The sequence below is a fragment of the Rhinolophus sinicus genome, chromosome 3 (genome assembly GCF_057876585.1).
Source record: "Rhinolophus sinicus isolate RSI-liver-muscle chromosome 3, RSI-T2T, whole genome shotgun sequence".
In the NCBI taxonomy this organism is placed as follows: Eukaryota; Metazoa; Chordata; class Mammalia; order Chiroptera; family Rhinolophidae; genus Rhinolophus; species Rhinolophus sinicus.
Genome location: NC_142503.1, coordinates 198954044 through 198974661, shown reverse-complemented (window position 1 = coordinate 198974661; position 20618 = coordinate 198954044). Strand labels below are relative to the sequence as shown.

At 47.2% G+C, this 20618-nt stretch overlaps 1 long non-coding RNA gene across 3 annotated transcripts in view; it reads left to right on the top strand.

The window, feature by feature from the left end:
* LOC148758717 (uncharacterized) overlaps window positions 1-19984 on the top strand; it is a 31855-nt gene extending 11871 nt beyond the window's left edge. The window contains exons 2-6 of one of the 3 annotated variants that reach the window (XR_016020954.1): window positions 8148-8288; window positions 9038-9148; window positions 9912-10249; window positions 15590-17337; window positions 19627-19984. This is a non-coding gene — a long non-coding RNA (uncharacterized LOC148758717). Of the gene's footprint in view, window positions 1-8147; window positions 8289-9037; window positions 9149-9911; window positions 10250-15589 lie in introns of all 3 variants that reach the window. The other 2 variants (XR_016020955.1, XR_016020953.1) reach the window with 2 other exon arrangements.
* The last annotated feature ends 634 nt before the right edge of the window (window positions 19985-20618 follow it).

Genomic DNA, 20618 nt, shown 5'->3' with positions numbered 1-20618 from the left:
TAGCCATCCCAATAGGCATGCAGGGCCATCTCGTTGTGGTTTTGATTTGCATTTCTCTGATGACAGTTATGTTGAACATCTTTTCATGTGCTTTTTGGCCATTTCTGTAACTTCTTTAGAAGAAATGTCTGTTCAAGTCTTTGACCATTTTTGAATTAGGTTGTTTATTTCTTGTTTTTGTTGAGTTAGATTAACATTATTTTTGACTTTTAAAAATATTGCGTTAAATGTGACTTATCTTCCTTGCTGAGTTTTTCGGTGACTCGTTAAATTTTTCACCTGAGGTGAGGGTCTCATTTGCCTCACCCTAGTTCCATCCCTGGTTCTCTTGGGGAGAAAAATTTCTGAATAAGTCCCTTGGAGGGGAGGGTGACTCTCAAGGTGGGGGAAGAGCAGACAAGGGGTAAGGGGTATGGGGCATGGAAGGCCTAGTGGGAAGGGCTGGGGAAGATCAACCCTCACTGTTCTCATGGCTGTGAGGTAGCAGCCCCTCTCCTCCAACCTTCAGTAGAGACTGTACTCAGACATGGCCTTCCACGAGTGGTTTCTTATTGAAAGGAAGGAAAGGAGTTGAGTTCCACATTGGGGCTGATGCCTGGGAGAAGTAAAGGAACAGCTGCCAAGGTGCTGCTGAGGATGGGGACACAGAGGTGACCAGGAGAAGTCGGGTACTCAGCAATGCCAGCTTCTCAGGGAGGCATGGGAATGTGTGCCAACCCGATCTAGATTCTATGGGGAGGGAGACCCTAGAGACAATGTAGACTCAGCCCTGCCCCTTACCTGCTGGGCTTTTCCAAGCCTGTGTGGCCATGGTGTGTCCACAGCCTCCAGGCCCATTCCCCAAGCTCAGACTGTGCCTTCTTGCATCCAGGGCAGCGTGTGACGTACCCATCACCACAGCTGTGCCCAAAGGCAGTGTTGTCCTAACTGTCCAAGGAACTGAGAGAACCTCAAAGATTCCCACTGGATACCAACCCACACCACAGCGCTATTAACACTAAGCTTTAGCCGGTTCACTCAGGCTCCTGGACAGCACTCTAAGAAGTGTGGTTGTCGGTTCATTAATAATACATCAGTTGGCCCTTGTTCTCAAAGACAGAAGTGCTCCATCTGGGAGGCCCAGCTGAAGTACCACAGCCAAATTTGATGAAAACTATAAATCTACAAATCCAAGAAGATCAACAAATACCAAGTAAGACAAATACAAAGAAAACCACACCAAGAAACATCATAATCAATTTTATGAAACCAGAGTGAAAGAAAAAAATCCTAAATGCAGCCAGAAATGAATGAGACATACAGAGGAACAATATAAAAATGACAGTAGTATCCTTCTTGGAAACAACGCAAGCCAGAAGTCAATGGAATAACATCTTTAAGATAGTGAAAGAAAGAAACTGTTAATCTGACATTCTGTACCCTGAAAACAATCTTCCAAAAATGAAGGCAAAGTGAAGAGTTTTCAGGACACCAGCAGACTGGTACTGTAACAAATGTTAAAGGAAGTTCTTCAAGCAGAAAGAAAATGACATCAGATAGAAAGTTGGGTCTACAAAAAGGAGTGAAGAGTATTGGAAATGGCAAATAGGTAGATAAATGTAAACAAAGCTTTTTTTTTTTAAACAAAAGCCCACTATGAGAATGAGTATTTGCAAAGAAATTTGTGGCACTCTAGTGGTTCATAAGTGTTATTAAAAACATAAAAATTTGATTAAATATATTTAAATTATAGATGTCATATATACTCATTTCATCCAGGTACAAATAGAAACTTAATAATATTAAACCCTTCCAACCTGCTCAACAGAGGAAATAATCTTTGAATATTAAATATATAAAAATACACAAACATATATGGAGTATAAATTGATATTTTACATGAAATGTTTCACATTATTCTGCCATATGAATTTTTTTGAATTAAAGTTTATTGGGGTGACAGTTGTTAGTAAAGTTACATAGATTTCAGGTGTACAATTCTGTATTACATCATCTATAAATCCCATTGTGTGTTCACCACCCAGAGTCAGTTCTCCTTCCATCACCATATATTTAATCCCCTCTAGCCTCATCTACCGCCATATGAATTTAAAAACACTTATTAAAAGAATTTTTTTTTCTCAACTTTTAATTTCCTTAAAATACAAATTGACTATTTAAAAACAAAATATCAACAACATACTGTGGGGTTTATTATATATTGAAAAATATAATCTATGACAACCACAGCACAAAGGATGGGAGAGGCAAAATCGAAGAATATTATTGTAGGATACTTCATAAGTGAAGTGGTATAACATTTGAAGGCAGACTGTACCAACAAGTTGAAGATGCATATTCTAGATCCTGGAGAAACTCATAAAAATTAGAACACAGAGATCTAATTTATTAGATATTTGTGGAATAAAAAGAAAACACAATCCTAAAGAATGAAGGAAAAAAGAAACAAAGAACAGATAAGACAAATAGAGAACAAATAGAAATATGGTAGACTTAAACCCAATGATACTGATAATTATATTAAATGTAAACATCTACAATAAAAGGTAGAGATTGTGACAGTGGATTAAAAAGCAAAGCCCAACTCTATGTTGCCTATAAGAAACCCATTTTAAATATACAAAAGTCAGTTGTATATCTATATACTAGCAGAGAACAATTGGTGGTTTAAATTAAAAAATACTGTACTACAAATGAATCATATAATCAAATTAAAAGAATGGGAGAGTCAATCTGAAAGAGCTCTCAATGTCCAAAGCTGGAACAGTTTGAGCAACAGAATAAATAATGATAACATTGGATTATAACCCAAAGAATAAGGTATCATCTGTTAATTCACACTGATATAAATTAATAATGAAATAAATTGGACAAAGAGAACAACACCTCCTTCATGAAGAATTCCAATTAATAAATGTCAAAGGAATGAGGGAAATAGAATAATCATCATTAGAATTCCATACAAATAATGGAGGCAAGACACACTACTGGGTGTTAAAATTAGAGGGCTAGAGTTTAAGAAGAAACAGAACATTTGCATGGTCTCAAAGTATCTTCCTGCCTCAAAGTTACTAATGAGGAAAAGAAAAACAGTAATTCTACAGTGGAGGAATCTGACAGACACCATCTTTACCAAGTGGTTAAAGTTCACATTACCAGTAATAAGACATGGTAACACCGTGAACTCCCTGATACGATGCATATCACCCAGTGGTATTCTTCTCAATAATGTAGAACCTCAAATAATCATGAGAAAACATTTGAGGAAGCCAAACTGAGGACATTCTACAAATCACCTGATTATTACTCTTCAAAAATGTCAAGTCATGCAAGACAGAAATATTGAAAAATTGTCACAGATTGTAGAAAACTAAGGAGACATGCCAATTTAATATAACATGTGACCCTGGATTGGATCCTGGCGGTGGAAAAGAACACTAGTGGCAAAACTGGTTAAATCCAAATAATAGTCTGTGATGTCATTAATAGCATTGTAACAATGTTAATTTCTAAGTTTTCATAATTGTGCCATGATTTAGGTTAGGTACGAGGTGTGATCAAAATATATGGTGAATGTTTAAATTAAAAAAAAAAAAGTATCACAGTAAAAGACACATTGTCATTAATCCCCCTCAAAATACTCCCCTTCACTTCAAACACACTTATCTCATCATTCTTGCCACTTTCTGAAACAGTTTTGGAAGTCCTCTTTCCTGAGTGTCTTCATCATCATGACAACGCTCCGTGTCACACATCGCTTCTGGCATGGCAATTTCTGTCAAATAAAAACATTACAGTGTGTCCTCATCCACCTTATTCACTGGATCTGGCACCGTGCGACTTCTGGATCTTCCCCAAAGTCAAAATGACCATGAAACGTAAGCGTTTGAATGGATTCAGGACATGGAGGCAGCTACCACAGCGCAACTAAAGACACTCAGGAAAGAGGACTTCCAGAACTGCTTCAGAAAGTGACAAGAACAATGGGATAAATGTGTTCAAAGCAAGGGGGAGTATTTTGAGGGGGTAATGCATCTTACTATAATAAAATTTTTTAAATTTAAACATTCACCATATTTTGTGATCACACCTCATATTAACATTAAGGGAAGCTGAGTGAATGGTATGTGGTAACTCTCTATACTCTTTTAGCAACTCCTGATATTCTAAAATTATCTCAAAATAAAAAGCTTAAAAATAATACCATTTATGATAGCATATAATATATTAAATGCCTAGGGACAGATTTCACAGGATATACGTAAGATCTGTACACTGAAAACTAGAAAACATTGTTGAAAGAGATTAAAGACAGTTAAAGAAGTAAAGAGATATACCATGTTCATGGATCCAAAGACTCAATATTATTAGATGGCAATTCTGCCCTCAGTGATCTATAGATTCAACATAATCCCCAGTATAGTTACACCTGCCTGTTTATAGAAATTGACAATGTGATTCTAAAATTTAAGTGGAAATGTAAAGTACCTAGAATAGCCAAAGCAATTTTGAAAAAGAACAAAGTGGGAAGATTTATACTACTGAATTTTAAGATCTATTATAAAGCCATGGTATGGTATTGGTATAAGGATAGATCTCTAGATCAGCGAACAGAATAGAGAACCCAGAAATAGATCCATTTACATATGACCAATTGATTTTTTAAAAGGGGTCTAGAAAATTCACTGGGGGAAAGTAAAGCCTTTAAAACAAATGTTGGTGGAACAACTGGATATCTATATATAATAATATAAACCCCTACCCATGCCTCACGTCTTACACAATCATTAACTTGAAATGGATCACAGACCTAAACATAAAAGCCAAAATGATAAAAACGCTAGAAAATATAAAGGAAATATTTGTCACCTTGGGGTAGGCAAAGGTTTCTTAATAAGACCCAAAACAACCACAAAATATAAAAGTAAAACATGATAAAAATGGAGGCCATCAAAATGAACATTTGTATTTCAAAGGACCTATTAAGAAAATGAACAAACCGCAGCGTGAGAAAATATATTTGCGATGCACACATCTGATAAAGGACTTTATCAGAATATATAAAAACATTCTTACAACTTAATGATAACGGGACAGACACTGCAATTAAAATAGTGGACAAAAGCTTTGAACAGTTACTTCACAGAAGATATCCAAATGATCAATCCCTTAGCTGTTCCCTCTGCCTGAGATGCTCTCCCTGCACATATCTGTCTTACTAAGTCTCTCCGTTACTTTAGTCTGTTCAACTTTTATTTTCTCAGTGAGGCTTCTTCCCCTGGTACTTCATTAACAGCTACCCTCAGCCCCAAGCTCTCCCCACCACACACGTCCTCCAAATCACCCCATTCTGTGTTTTCCTTTTTCCATTCACTTCCTACCACACTGTAGACTTTACTTACTTGTTATGGTGTTTATCTATCTTCCCTGTAAGAATGAGCAGGAATTCTGTCTTTTTTATTCACCAAATTATCCCAAGTGACTACAACAGTGCCTGGCACCTAGTAGGTATTCAAAAAATATTTCTTTTATAATGAGTGCATGAATAAGTGGCTGCTTTCATGCTTTTATCTTTGGAATGCTGTTTTATTATAATATGCCAAGGAATGAATTCATTTTTATTTGTCCTGCTGCAGACTCACCATGCTTCTTGAATTGAAAGATTACCATCTATTATTAATTCTGGAAAATGATTAGCTATTATATTTTCATGTAGCCCACCTGTCAACCCTGTCCTTTCTATTATCTTCTTCTAGAACATCAATCTTTCATTTCGTTAATTTTGTTTTCAGGTAGATCTAATCTGCTGTTTTACCAAATATTGATGTTTTAATACCATTAATAAAATTTTCACAGTTAGTTCTGCTTGGTTCTTTTTCAATTTTATTTGGCCTTTTTTGATAGTACTTTGCTAATTGTTCATAGTTCCTAAAACATTAAAAAAAAGTTTTTTGACGTTCCCTAGCCAGTAATTCCATTGATTTGATGAACTTGGGCGTCCAACTTGGGACTGTGATGGCCTGTCTTGTGGGTCTATGTTTGTGGGACTCCTGTGAGGCAAGGTTGGGGGATTTGAATTTGCTTTTAGCAGTTGAACTTTACTGGAAATGCCTTTAAGTTAATTTTACAGTGAAGGGGTTTCCTGGACCACAAGGGTAGTAAAAATTCAACCCCCAAACTCTTGTGAAGTAAGGCCTGTGGATATGAAGTCTCAAAGGAGACTGGTTATCTGCACCTAGATCGCAGGTAGAGATGGGCACGTTTGCTTGTTACCTCCTTTGCCCAGCTACATTAGTCAGGATAGCCCAATATCTGCTTCCGTAACAAACAATTCCTTGCACTGGCTAAACCCAACAAAGGCTTATTTCTTGTTCTTGCAGCTCTTGCAAAGTTTGCAGGGGATCTGAGCAACTCTCCAGGCAACAGTCCCCCATGGGCAACTCAATGATCCGCGTTTCAATCTCAACACAGCTCTGCCATCTTGATTTGTGGCTTCCACAGGTGCCTAGGGGTGGGGTGGAGACAGCACCAGAGAGTCTGGTGTGGGCTGTTAATTTCTTTAGTCTACAAGTGATTTGTGTCTCTTCTTCTCAGTACCCATTGGCTAAACCAGTCCAGGGCCAGCCTAATTGGGAAGAGGCAGGGACTATGTCCATCTGTGCTTGGAGGAAATGGAGCATTGAATCTGAGTGGCCCTGGAAGTCTCCACTGTTCCAGTAGGTGGATTTCCCCCAGTCACCCATTCCCTGGAATGGGAGCCCCGTGAGGTCCTGGCTTTGGGCAAGGATATCAACATCTCACTGTGCATGTGCCTCAGACTCTCTCTCCTGTCGCTGTTGACCACTGAATCCCTCACTCGGAGGGCACTGGGACTGCCGGATGCCCTGAGTTTGCTTCAGCTCTCCCTCATTTTGACCCCCGGGTTATATTTTTCCTTTCTGCCAGCTCAGTTGCACATTGCAAACGATGTTTATTGCATTTTATGTAGCATCCCCAGGCATTTCATTTTAGGAGGTAAGTATTATTATTAGGCACACTTTGTAGTTGAGGAAACAAGGCAGACAGCTTCAGGGCCCTGCCCAAGGACACACTTTGGGACGTCCTGAAGCCTTGTTTCTCAGCCAGGCCCGTCTGACTCCACAGGCAGTGCTCCTTCTGCTGGACTTGGGAGAGGGAGGTACTGCGTCCGGCTTCCCAGAGGAGGTCACCTTTGACCTGGTCTGGAAGGATACGAGGTTGGGGTGTGAGGGCCCAGCCTATGAAAAGGCCTGAGGGTGTGAAAAGGTAGAGACACATGTTTGCTGCTCAATAAATATTTGCTGAATAAATAATAAATAAACAGCCCACTAGAGGCATGAGAGGATGAATAATGCTGTTGGTAAAGCATGAGTCAGTTTCTTGCAATGGCTTGTGTTTGACCCACAGTTTTTCTACCTGCTCTTGCCTAATTTCCCAAGCTAAACAAACTGGGAAGAACTTGTGGGAATGCCAGCGAATGAGTCCCTCTTCCAGTCTTAGCAATTGCAGTTACCTCAAATTACAAGCCTGTCTGCTTTCATTAGTGAAATAAGACTCAGGGAGGAGCAAAGGTGGAAGGTCAGCCTGACTTGGAGACGCCGGGTCTTTGTCGTCTCCGGCCCCAGTGGAAGGCCTGGCTCTTCCAGGCCTGTGGAGTTAGCTCCCGCAGGCCCTCCGCCCTCATGGCTGGGCTGCCCAGAGGAAGAGAAAGCAAACAGAGGGAAATTCCGACTTAGGCCTGGACTTCAGTCAAGTCCCTTTCCTTCATAAACACCCTCCCTTGCATTTATTACAACGAGGGAACTTGAGCCTGTGCCCTGGAGGGAAGATTAGATCCAGAAAGGCCCACTGAGGCGAATATCAACTGGCAGCTTGCCAGAGGGCACCCTAGGAGGTGGCGGGGGGCCTCAGAGCACTTAGGACAACGTTTATGGACCCTTAAGAACTTTGAGTTTTAGTTCATGAGGAAGCTGATTAGATTGAACCTTGCAGAATAAAATCAAGAGATCTTATTTGCTGAATAAAGTTGAGGCTCTCTTGTGAACATTCTAGAAGATGGACATGTTGTCATCTGCTCGGATGTTAGGGTGCCCCATAAAAGCACCTCTTCTTCACCCATCTCCTCTCAGGGCCTGGCTGGAATTCGTGCTCTCACACTCACTGGCTTAGGCAGTCTTCATTGAAGCCTGCGAAGCAGGTAGCTCATCCCCGGTTTTCAGATGAGGATGGAAGAGGTACTGGTGAAGGAAATTGCCCAGGTCACTGAGCCGGTAAGTGTGGCCTGAGGACCCTGATTCTCCATTTGGTGGCTGGCACAGCAGAAGAATATCTGTCTCAATACAATTCTTTTAGGATCCACGAACATCTATTCAATTTTGCCTGAGGCAGAAAAAAAATGTTGAAGTATATGAAGGTTTATAAAAATTTTTGTAGGTAGATATTATTATGGTAGGAGGGGCCCATGACAGTCACAAGGTACATAGTGCTGAGGGATTCTAGTGAGCCTGTCCCCTTCCAAGCCCAGGTCCTTGGGGGGTCAAGGAAAGGCCTGTGGATGACACTTGCTACTACAGGGCTGTTGGTGATGCCAATATACCTGGTATCAAACACAATTCTATTAAAAGGGTACCCCATTTTCTCAGCCCCTCCCACTATATAACCTATTGCTGTTCCTGCCCTGAAGGTGAAGGTGGGGGTCTAAGGAGGGTTTCTATAAATGGGGATTACTGAGCAGTAGTGAGATTCTGCCATCTCGTGTGCACGTTCAGTCACATTGATGTTTTTGTTTTTGTTCTTGTAAACTCAGACTTTTAGAATAATTTCAGATTTATGGAGAAGTTGCAAGGGTAGTCCAGAGGGTTCCACACCCTTCACCCAGTTTCCCTTTGCTAACATCGTGCAATAATAGGTGACATTTGCCAACAATGAGTAACTGACATTGGTCCATCATTATTCGCTTGACCCCAGACTTTATTTGGATTTCACCAGTTTTCCCACTAATGTCCTCTGTCTGTTGCAGAATCCATGCCAGGACACTGCACTGGGTTTCTTGTCTCATCTGCCCAGTCCGGTCTGCCCTGTGTCACACCATTTCTGATACCTGCTCTGGGCCAGGGCTAGGACCCAAGAGGTGAGTGAGGGTTGCCCTGACCTTGGGCAGCTCCTGGTCCAGGGCTGGGGCGGGCATGGGCAGGCGTTGGCATTGAGCTGAGAAGCTGGCGGGATGGAGCAATGTGGGCATGAGAAGCCGGACACAAGTGGCTCTGCCTGGGGAGCTCAGCAAGGCAGGCATGGGGGCTTCGGAATTGATTGGAAGAAGGGAGGTTCTGATTGAAAAGCTTGCTTGAATAATAACATCGAGCACTGTGTTTTGATGGGATAATTGTTTTATATTTATAAAGATTCTTAATTATCTCCAGCAAATGCAGTTAGCTCACTTGGTAATTAAATTAAGGAAAATGTCTTTTCAAGTATTGTAAGCTGTTGCTATAATAAAGAAGAAAGGATAACTTTAAAGTACTTCCCTGTGTGACCTAGACCGAAAGCTGAGTAATTCTATTAAGGCCCAGTCAGTTCTAATATAACAGGCATTCTGCAGAGGCCGAATTAAAATAGTGAGTTGATGGAAATTTCCTTTCTTTGGGAAGCCCTTGCCGACCCCCATTTAGAGCTGATCCTTCCCTTGTGGGCCCTGGACATACTTTTATTTTTGTACTTATGACTATATTGTGCTTATCTCTGGGTCTGTCTTGCGTCCCTTTGACCCCCCCCCCCCCCACACACACACCAATGTGTGTGTCTTGAGAGCCTGGCCTGTGTCGTGCCCAGGGAGGTATGACAGAGAAGTAGCAGGTACTGCTTCTTGAACTGAGTGGACACCCCTTCCTCCGCAGCCATGAACTCCCTTCCTGAAGCGCCCTGTCCATGTTTGCTGTCTGGATGGACCCATCTGTCAGCACACGCCAGCAGCTGTGGAGGAGTAATGTCTACGTCCCTGGAATGTGGGCAAGGGTGGCCTTGGGGGGACCTGTGGCATCCAGGAGACTTGCACCTTGATGGCCTGAATCTCTGGGCTTGTCAGGCAGCTCAGCATAGCAGTGGTTGGTGGGCAGCTGAGAGGAACCGGACAGGCCCTGAACTTGGAAGAAAAATCAGTGTTTGTCCCAGAGTTTGTTGGATCATAAACGTGTCTCAAGTTGCATGAGCACTTCCTGTCTCCTGCACGGCTCAGGTGAGCTCTGCTGATTAGGGAAGGGCTTCCCCACTCCCAGGCCACCTGTCAGCAGAAGGAGCCCTGGCATCTGATGGGGCTTCTTGTGATGGTAAAACCCACTCAAATGACCCACAGCAGGCGAATGGAGTGGGCTGACTCCCTCATTCTTTCAGGCATGTGTAAACTCAACAAATAGTCCCATGCTTGCTGTGCCCAGATGCTGGGCCGGGCTCAGCCGATGTGGTAGGAGCCAGCCTGCTAGGCCACTAAATGCACGTCCAGTGTGGAGAGCGACGTTGATCGGGCAGATGAAACCAAACCCGGATAAGGACAGGCTGATAAGTGTTATCCACTATGGCAATAAATAGAGGACGTGATGGAGGGGCTGGCAGGTGGGGGCTGGGGGACGGGGGCTGCTGCAGACACACGGGTGCTGCCCGCCCTCTGGGCACTTGACACTCTACTCCTTACGTGGTCCCTCTCACAGCTGATGGCCTCTCCCCCACCACTCTCGGCTTTTCTCCTGTCTCCTTCCTCTCCCTGTCACCTTCCCACGCCAGCTCCAACGTGCCCCTGTAATTCTGGCATGCACAGGGCCATCGTGGTGGCTTGCTGCCAGCTGTCCATCCTTTTCTTTTTCTTAGCTCAGGTGCTCAAACCGAGACCCCCAGTGTCCAGCCGTTGTATCATCTGCCCCTGGTGCATTCAGCTGAGGCAGGTGCAGAGTGGATGGTATGGGACATGGGTGGGCACGATGGGCACAGCTGTGGGTGTCCCATGCTGCGGAGCGGCACGAGGCCTGGGATCGAGTCCTGCTCCATCCCTTGTCCCTGAGTGAGCTTTGACACCACTGCCTCAGCTTTGTCCCTGGAACCAGTGGTGCTGCAATGAGGGCCGGTACGTCCAGCACCTGGAAGGCTGCTGGGCGGGCACGTGTGCTCACGCCCACACAGGGAAGCCTTTATCCTCAGTGGACTTCTGCACTCTCCGCTCTGACCACCGGGCCGGCTGAAGTGTCCCAGCACACCCTCCCCCCCCCCCCCAAGGCAGGGCACGTGCAGGGGTTTTGTGACTTTTATAACGATGGACACATGGAAGGGCTGCTGCTCACAGTGACGGTTTCAAAGGGCAGATCAGTGGGTTATCCATTTTTATAGACTTCCACATCCTTTAGGAATCTTGGGATTACAAAACAGCCACCGAGAAATCATGCACCCCCACTAACATGGAGACTTTTATGTATTTACAATTCAGCTTAAATTTTTACCAAGAGAGGTTTTCAAAATGTAACATGTGTTAGTCACCGTGTGAGTTGCGAAACCAAGGAAATATCTCCAGTGTTGGCCTTGACGATGTAATCTGGCAAGGTTTAGGGAGGAATAAAAATAACACTGCTCAACGTTGCTGTCTCAAAGGGGAGCAGGGACCTGGAGCCCTCCCGAGCCTAGTTAGCTGGTTTGCATATGTAGGGTGGGCCACTGGGTTGGCCTGTCTTCACGCCCTCCATGTGGCCGGCCAAGGTGAGCTCATGTAGGGGCAGCCGGGAGAGAGAGAGGCTGGGGAGTCAGGGGCTTGGTTTGAGTTCTAGCTCTGCCACTCATTGGCATTTTTCAGACCCCACTGGGCGTGGAGAGGTGATGGGAGGTGCCCAGGGTGGCACCACAGGGATGCGAAAGTCCCACTCCTCTCCTCCCCTCTCCCCCCCTCCCCCCCCACCCCCCCAGAAATCCCAGGCAGCCTCAAGGGTTGCTCTGTGGCCAAGCCATGTTTGGAACGATGGAGGGAGGTGGTGACCGGACCTCCCCACACAGCTGCACAGCTAGCTTGGTTTTCTAAACACAATAGCACTGCACCTCCCCACTGAGCTGCAAGTCCGCAGGTGGCTTGATGAACATGTGGTTTCTGGATGTGACATGAAAGTTAGCCTTTGCGCACTCTTTGTCTGGGATCCCTGGGTTTGTTTTTCTTGCTCTTCCAGTCCTGAAATATTCCCAATCGTGTTTATGTTGTGGCAGCAGACATGGAAGCTCAGTGCTGCTGTGCTGGGGTCTGCTGGGCCCTGCCTCCTCCATCCTTTCGAAAAGCACCAGCAGGTGCCTGCCTGGCCGGATCCCAGCCAGCCAGGACAGATCCCCTGCAGAGCCTCCGGGACACCTTCCCCAGCTGCCCCCTGCAGGTGTCTGCTGACCATGCCACTTGCATCACAGTTCCACCTGGAGTGCCTCTGTCTACTGGTGACGTGGGCTTCCAGGGGGTGCCTGTGAATGATTTCTGACCCTCGCTCCAGCTGGGGAGTAGGGACTGAGATGATTCCCATTCTGCAGATGACAAAACTGAGGCTTGGGAGTGACTTGCTTGTACAAAATGATCACCATTTCTATTCTGAATATTCCTCTTCTGCCACCCCTTCCTCTTAGGGCGCTGCCTGCCCTCTTGGCTGCACTTGGCCCTCAGTTTGTTATCTCAGTATGGAAACTGCAAGCCCACTGACAATGTCCTCTGGGGCCCACAGTGCATCCCCCTAGTTCCATCGGAGCCTCCTTTTGAACTTGGACTATATGCCACCTAACGGTCCTCTCCTGTTTTTTTAATTGTCTGTGTCTGGCTTGCCTATTGAGACTGTGAATTCCAGGGGATCAGGAGCCATGGTCTGGCTGTCTTGTGCCCGGCCAGGGGTGGCCACGCAACTGACTCTGCACCACCCTTGTTGAAGGGTGACTTGGTATTGTTCCCTGAGGCTGGGTTCCACATGTCTGGCCACAGGAGGCTACAGCCCTCTGCCCCAGGTCCTTGGCTGGCCAGCATTTCAAATGATATTGTTTCATATTAAATTGTTTCAAATTCCATGGACCCTGGTTTCACAATCAAATAATTCGATCTTGTTTACAAATGGAATTTTTACTTTTTGACAGTTTCTAGCTTTGCTGGGCTGGATGGTCAGCGAGAGCGTGTCCTCTCATGCCCTCCTATCCATCTATGCTGCCTTCCTTGGGACAGTGTGGCGTCTGGGAACCATCTTGGGGGGCGGCAAGCACCCAGCCAGGGGCTTTCGCAACCTTCCCTCCCCCCGTCCAGCGCCCGTCATGAGAAAATGCACAAATAGCAGAATTGAGAGGGACGCTTGCTACCTGTCGTTCCAGCACTCGCTTTTACCGATTAGGACATGGAGATGCAAGATCCCAGTTCCTGTGGCTGCCCAGGACCCGACGCCAGGTCCTCGGACGCCCTCCTCCAGGGACTTTTCCACACTCCTCTCTTCCTCCGTCCCAGAATTATAAGTCCCTGCCATGTGCCACCCACTGCTTTGCGCAACGCAGGCACAGATGTGGAAGGACATGACCTTTGATCTCTCAAAGCTCATAATCTGAGTGTTGAGATGCAAGGATGGACAAGCAGACAACAAGTGGCCACACAGTTCATTGGTGGCTCAGTGGGCCAGAGGAGGGAGCGAGAGGCCATGGAGCGCCAGGCGGGGCAGGATTGGCAGGTCGGGCAGAGGGAGCAGGATTTGCAAAGCTGCAGACGTGGGCCGAGCTTGGCGGTTGTTGTCCACCGCGTTTTTGGCAGCTGGTTGGTCCCTGCATGCGAATATTTTAAACAAGGTCTAAACTTCAGTCTCCCCCAGTGAGTCCCCTTGTCACTTTTGAGGCTGCCTCCTTATCCAGTGACATCCCTGTCACTGGAACAAGTTTGCAGCCTCTCTTCTGGAACTTTCTCTAAGCCAGTAATGGTAATGGGGCAGATGGGCGTCATTGTTCTGTGGTCACTGGGATGGGTGACCTGGGTTGGCCCCTGCAGCATCCCCACTGGGCTTGGCTCAGAAAGGCACCTGGCTGTTTCCACAAGTCACCGGCTCTCCAAGGTCAGGGCGGACCTGCTGAGGAGGTCACATCATGGGCCATCCCCTCAGGCTGTCCCAGAGGGCTCCACGGTGGGCATCCTAGCCAGCCCTAGCCTGCAGAGGGTTGCCTCAGGAAAGGCCTAAAGTTGGTTGATAATGACCCAGTCAGCTGCCGCAGCCCAAAGGCAAGAACTTCATTCTATAAAACATCCTGGAAATGAGTACAGGGCGGGGCCTGATCGGCCCTTGGACCTGGCAGCAGCCTGCAGCTCTGGCCCATCCCCCCAAGGGCCCCGAGCCCTCCCTGAGCCCTGGAGCCCAGGCCCCAGCTCATGTCTCTGCCACATCACTATGGCCTCTGTGGCCTGCACTGACTCATGAGGCTGTCTCTGTGTGGACACCTAGGCTCAGACTGGAAACCACCCAGGCCGTGGTGACACCAGGACTGCCAGGCATGGGTGGAAACGGGGAGTTCCTCTTCCTCAGTGGAAGTGCAAATCCAGCCAAACTGAAAATGCGTACACAGTTTGGGCCAGAATGGATGTTTTTAGGAACGTAACTTCCTGGTGTTGGTCACAGTTAAAGAACTAGACGCGTGGGTCTCAAGTCTCCTAAGAAAGAGTGAGGTGCAGAGTGTGTCTGCTGCTTGTGTTGGGAAGGACGGATCTCTCAACTGGGCAAGGTGACAAAAGCAAGATGCCAAAGAGAGTATGATCCATTTTTGAGTTAGAGAAAGATAGAGAAATAGATGGTGGTATATCGTCTGGAAGACTCCCCGAAAGGCTAGTGATAGCTATACCAGCCGTGAACTCAGGAGCTCTGGTTACCCAGCACTGAGCTCTCTCCCAGGTTCGCGTACGCCGTTAGCTCACAGAGTCCTTAGGAGGCCGTGGGTATTACCATTCCACTCACTTGGCAGATGGAGAAACTGAGGGCCTGGAGAAGGTGAAAAGAACTGTGCAGGTCACAGGTAGTGAGTGGAGGTGCAGGACGTGGGCCTGTGCCCCTGGCCATTCTGCTGCTGGAGAGAATACTTTGGGCTCCGGGGGGCAGGGAGGGGCTGGACACTTTCAGTTTTCATTTTTACCTTCCTGTGTCCTCTGCATTCTCTCCTCAGGAGCATCTATTATTTTATTTTAGAGACTGTCGACAGGGGTTATCTGGATAAGGGTAATAAGGCTTTAGTTCCTTTATTGTGTTTTTCTGCATTAAAAGGAAAAACATAGTCATGACATTTAAAAACCTCACCCCCCAAGAGAGAATATTGGGTCCCTAGGAAGGGAACTGAAGAGAAAATCAGGACTCCAGAAATGACCCCAGTCCTGGTGGAGCCTCTTGGGGCTTGTCATGGAAGTCAGCTCTGTTTTCCATGATTTCCAGAAAGTGGGAGGTAGAAGACCCCTGAATAACTTCTAGTCCAGTTCCTCATTTTATGGGTGGTCAAATTAAGGCCAAGAAGGACCACCCTATTCCAGGTGTCACTTGGGGTCCAACACCTCCCCTCCTCTTCCCTCTAGGGCACACCCTGTGCTCGGAGTTGAAAGCTGGAAAAGGCACCAATGATTTCTTCGCCACAGTTGTTTGACAACCGAGATCAAAAACACTCACGGAACCATCCTGAGTCCAGGACAGAGCCCCAAGACCACCTGGGACAGAAATGCCTCCCGCAGAACTGGCCCCCAGACGACGGCCTCACTTGTCTCGTCTCGGCTCCAAATCCAGTGTGCACTTGAGCTCATGGTGGCTGTTCTGTAACTAGCAAGACTGGTGAGAGGGTGACGTTGCCATTGGTGACCACAGGTATCCTGGCAGCCTGGTGCAGAAAGGCTACTTCAAGCTCTAACAAGGGCCAGGTTTCCACGGGGACAGCGGAGCCTCATGTGGCAGGTGTCTTGCTGTGCCCCTGACTAGCTCTGTGGCTTTCTCAGAGCCCCCAGTTTTCCCATCTGTAAAACAATGGGAGTAGCCTAAATGACCTCAGGCCTTTAAGATGGTGGCAGATGCCGGCACTTAGCCTTGCTCCTGCTTCAGGTCATGGGAGCCAGAAACCCAAGTTTGTGGACCCACTTCCCAGGTGGACAGGTCCTCTGTGCCTGGCCCCAGAGAGAACACTTGGCATGGACCTCAGGGGCTGCTTATCAGCAGTGTGATGGTCTTCCAAGGCCAGGAGAGCCAGACTAAGCCTGGCTCTGCCATTTGCTAATTGTGCTACCTCCAGTCATGTGACTGTACTTCTCTGGGCCCCAAATACTTGGTTTGCAGCCCCTGGAGAAAAGCAGCACCCACACCCATCAGTGTGCTGTCATAGGGTTGGTGCCCAGCATTGGCAAACAGCTGGTCGTCCATAGAGGCTGGTGTCTGAGGGAGTGCCTTGTTCCATCAGGTCAGCAGGACTCAGTTGGGGCTCGAGCTGGACCACACAGACCCTTGAGCCCTGAAATCTGCAGTGGGAACTGAGGTGGAGTGGTCCGAAGAGGGGCCTGGAGCTAAACTGGCAGAGGGAGGAGGCTGATCACGGGAGAGGCATCCTCGGCAGGACCAGGGGTGTGGCAGGGAGGCACCAAAGTGTGTGGGCACTTTGTCACGCCCTCATGTCATGCACGGTCTCATTTGATCCTCACCGTGACCCCAGAAGGTGGGCGTTGTCATCCCCACTCTAAGAGGAAGAAGCTTAGTAGGGGAGGTGACTTCCTGGGTGTCATGGTGCCAGGAAGTGGTGGCCAGAATCCCAGTGGGATGGTCTGATTCCAGGGCTGGAATGGGGCCAAGCAGAAGTAGTGGGGGTGGGCGGTGTGGGGGTGGTTGTGGGTGCCCCAGCCTGAGCCCTGAGCTCCTCACCCCACACACCCTCAGCTCTGAAAACACTGGTCGGTAAACTGTGACCCACTAGGGTCATGGGATCATTTCAGCTGGTGGCAGCCATCACCAGGAAGAAAAGAAATAGGAGGGGGAGCGTCAGAGTTCATGATGCCCAGTGAGGCAAGTATTCTTTTGTGAAGACATTGTTCCCATCCCATACGTGTAAACAGTCCACTACTTGTATTTTACATGCAGCCGTGATGCTGGTACCATGTATTGCTTACCCTGGTCCCAGTGAGCAGGCTTTGAAAGCCACTGCTTTCAGCTTTTCTCTCTTCTGCAGGGCCTCCGGGCCTTTGTTCTCGGAACAAGAACGCCAGTGCTGGGCACAGGACAGGAGCCAGGACGTGCTGGAAGATTTCCGCGAGTGCCCCTACCCGCATGACAAGGCAGCTGGCTCAGCAAGGTGGTGGTGCCACTGTGTGGGGTCCAAGAACTTGGGGTGTGGATGTTTGACTGAAGCATGGGGGCAGCCTGAATGGGGAGTCCCAAGGCCCTGGCCCTGGGCCTGAGAAGAATGCTGTCCTCCTTCTCTCCTTGTGTGGGCCAGGGTGCCCCCTCATCCTCAAGCAATGCCCCAAAGTTGCTCCACCAGACTAGCCTGCTCTTAGGGGTGCCGAACCCTATGTGGTCACAGGGAACAAGCAGAGTGACAGCCTGTCTTACCCCTGGCCATTGTTGGCAACAGAGGTCAGTGTCCTGGGGAGCAAAAGGATGTCAGGGAGATGGGAGAGCAGGGGCCCAGAAATGCCAGGCCAGGCTGGGTGGCCTGCTCGGAAAGGAGTCTGAGCTCCCTCCTGCCCACAGTGGGCACCTGAAGGAAGGCTTTCGGGTGATCAGATTCGTGTTTCAATCAGGTAACTCACTCTGGTCGGAGTGTGAGGCTGGAGCCACATATGTGTTAGGCTTTCTCCGAATGGTTCTGTTCCAACCACAGAAAGCCCAGGCTTACGCTGGGAGACCCTATGGTGGGGCGCAAACCCCAGCACATACATTTCAGATGTGGCCTCCTTAGCTTTGCATGGCTTTCTTCTCCCTCTCCCCTCCTTTGGCGTTTACTGTCACTTCTTTTGTTTATTATTGCCACCTAGACTTAAGGTCTCCAAGGCTGGAGGCCAGCTGCTAGTTTTCTAAATATGGTTGAACATTCTGGATGTTCAGAACTGTTTTGTTTCTTGGAGGGTGTTGGGGGTGCTGATCTCGGTGGAAAGATCTCAGACACAACTCGGGGCCTCTCTGAGGCAGCTAGGTGTTCGTTCTTTTCCTAGGAATGGGCCTCTGGTTTGGGCAGCTCTAGGTGCCCAGAAACCTTCAGTTGTAATAAAGAAGCACAAAGCAAACCAGCATTCCAACGCCAGCCACATTCTCCTTCTGCATCCTGTCCCCACCCCCTCCCCGGCTTTCCCATTTGCCATGCTGGCTGGCCCAGGGGCTGCAAAAGGGACCTTTATTTCCCCAGAAAAATAGAACAAAACAAAAACAAAAACAAAAATCCTGAACACACTCGCACACACATAAATGCGACTGTGTCTGTAACCAGGACGGAGGCTGGCCGCTCTGCCGCCTGGCCGTTGTAGGACACAAACAGAGATGTGCCATGGTCGGCTTGCTCTTCAGACTGTGGACTCTGGATGTGACAAGGACTCCTCCGATCCCAAGTTTTGGTCCACATTTCAGTCACTTCTGTGTGTGTGTGAATACGGCCAAGGGACCGCAACAATGCTGCTGGGTGGGTGATGGAGAGTTTTTAAAGGAGAGGAAACAAAATGGAGGAGCGTCCTCCAGGTGGGACCAAAACGTGACATGGTGTAGCAGGCTGGGAGTGGGTCCTGTCTGCTTGCCCCGGCACCTGTACTCCCACTGCACAACCAACCTGCCTGGCTTCATTCATTACATCACCACACATGCCATAATTGTACAGGATGGGGTTAGAACTCTGTCTGCGTGCATATAAATAAACATTGCAGCCTGGCATTCAATAACCACTTCCTGTCGAGCAGCATTTCCCCTAATATAGTGGAACTAATTGCACCTCAACTCTCCTCCAGGGTTTCCAAATGTCAACAAAAACGTATTTCCCCCTTTCCTGTCCAGTTTAAAGGTTATTCCTAAAAAGCAGCAGTCAATGTAATTTTGATTTTTTGAGACTGAGAAAATTATTTACCAGGAACACACAAATTATTTGTTTTACTCTGTACTACTCGCTTATTGACACAAGATCACTGGAAAAGCCACCTCAGAACAAATGGAGGATTAGGTTAAAACTGATTTTTTTTTTTTTTTACACAACCATTGGGGTTACTGATGTTAGGGAAATTGTAGATAAAACAAATTCAAGGTCATTCAGTTTGTTACATTTTAGTTAAATATTACTGTTTTATACAAAACAGAAACAGATACTCCTTAGGTTAAAAAAATTGGCGACTTTTTCCTGTGCAACTTTTATCTCAAGTGGAAGGCGATTCTAATTTTATCTCGGTTCAATAAGCAGATTACAAAAAACCATGAGGCCATAGCTCTTTACTTTTCCCTACAATTCTCTGAGCTGCTGAAGGAAAGAGAATCACCTTGAATCTAGCATTTTCTGAGCACACTAAAACAGCCAGATCCCTTAAACCCATCTAGAAAGAAATCAATTACATCTATGTGTTAGTTTAATGTGAAATTATTTTATTTTCATTGTATTGTCTTTCAGGCTATTGGGGAGGAAGAGAAAAAAAGAGTACAGCAGGAGAAAGACAGGCTTTGGTTCCTCACCGCCCATTTTCTCTCCAGGTTTTTCTTGGCTTTTGGCGTTTGCTCTTAATTTTTTTAGAAATCATTTTTTGTTTGAAAAATATACAAAATGTGTATTTCAAATATAAAAAAATTGTACTTTGAACATGACCAAATTTTAGATCCACAATACATTTTGACAAAAATATTATTAAAAAATACCGTCTGCTTTCACTCCACTTAAATTGTCATTCTTTTCATTCCATATCTTCTGATCTGTTCAGTCTGACATTTGTTAGATGTGAACAAGTTCTGCGGAGTATTTTAGAAAGTATTTGAAAAAAGTAAAGAAGCGATATGTAAAATTTCCACGGAAGCACGCTTGCTTGGGTAGCATTAGTTTTTAAAACAGTGCTGTGCTTGGAATGGCCAGTATCGCTCCTGGCACCGCGGGGACCCTCCGGCCGGTCAGTCCTCCGAGGGCAGTTCGGTGGCAGGGAGCCGCCTGAGGCTCGGATCCGGCCGCAGCTCCTGGGCCCAGGCGGCCTGCGGTGTGCTAGCGTTTTCCTTTTCTGCAGCGCGGAGAGGCCGTGGAAAGACCCCGCCAGGCCGCGCGTCCCACCTGCTCCACCTGCCCCGCGCATCCCACGCCGCTGCCGCGTGAGCGCACGGCCCGCGCCACCCGACAGACATCTTGGGCTCACTGCTGCGCCTGGCTTCCATTTGGCTTTCATGGGCCTCCCCCATTCTAACTGGTTCCAGGTTTGCAACTTCGAGGCGCGGGGACTCAGCTGGGCCGCGCTCTTGGCCCCAAAGAGACGCCGGAGCAATTATCCCCGCAAACGCACGTCCCGGCTATTGGGCAGACAGGGCTCGGACCTCCGACCTCCTTGCTCCAGGCACTGGCGCGGCCTTCCCCGCGCGGGCCCAGCAGAGCTGTTAGGGGGCCGCACAGATTCCGATAGGTCGGGC